This window comes from Plecotus auritus, assembly GCF_963455305.1.
Source record: "Plecotus auritus genome assembly, chromosome: 5".
Classification (NCBI taxonomy): Eukaryota; Metazoa; Chordata; class Mammalia; order Chiroptera; family Vespertilionidae; genus Plecotus; species Plecotus auritus.
Genome location: NC_137776.1, coordinates 167,842,227 through 167,842,912, shown reverse-complemented (window position 1 = coordinate 167,842,912; position 686 = coordinate 167,842,227).

Sequence of the window (686 nt, the reverse complement as noted above, 5' to 3'; positions counted from 1 at the left end):
AAACAGCCTAGGTGCCCGTCAGCAGATGACTGGATCAGAAAACTATGGTACATCTACACAATGGAATACTATGCTGCCATAAAAAGGAAGGAATTCTTACCATTTATAGCAACCTGGATGGAATTGGAGAACATTATGCTAAGTGAAATAAGCCAGTCAATGAAAATACCACATGATCTCACTCATTTGTGGATAATAAAAAACATTATAAACTGATGAACAAAAAGATAGATACAGAGGCAGTAAAGCATCAAACAGACTGTCAAATTACAGCGGGAGGGTTAGGGAGAGGTGGGGGAAATAAGAGATCAACCGAAGGACTTATATGCATGCATATAAGAGTAACCAGCGGATGCAAAACATTAGGGGGTGAGGGCATGTATGGGAGTGGGGTGGTGGGGGCAATGGTTAGATATGTACACATAGACCTTAATAAAAAATGTAAAAAAAAAAAAAACTAAAAAGATATTTAATGTTCACTATCAAAAAATAGAAAAATCAGAGGCTTCACTTTGCGCACCCTCCCCCCCCTCCACATCCGGAGTCTGAGAGAAGTCCTGTCAAGGGCTGGATGGGGTGGGGCCCTCCGTGGCAGGATTGCTCACTGTCACCTGAAAGCGTCTAAAAAGGACACACAGAGGAGGTGACCCTTGAATTGGCTCATCAAAGGTAAGTATGTGTTCATC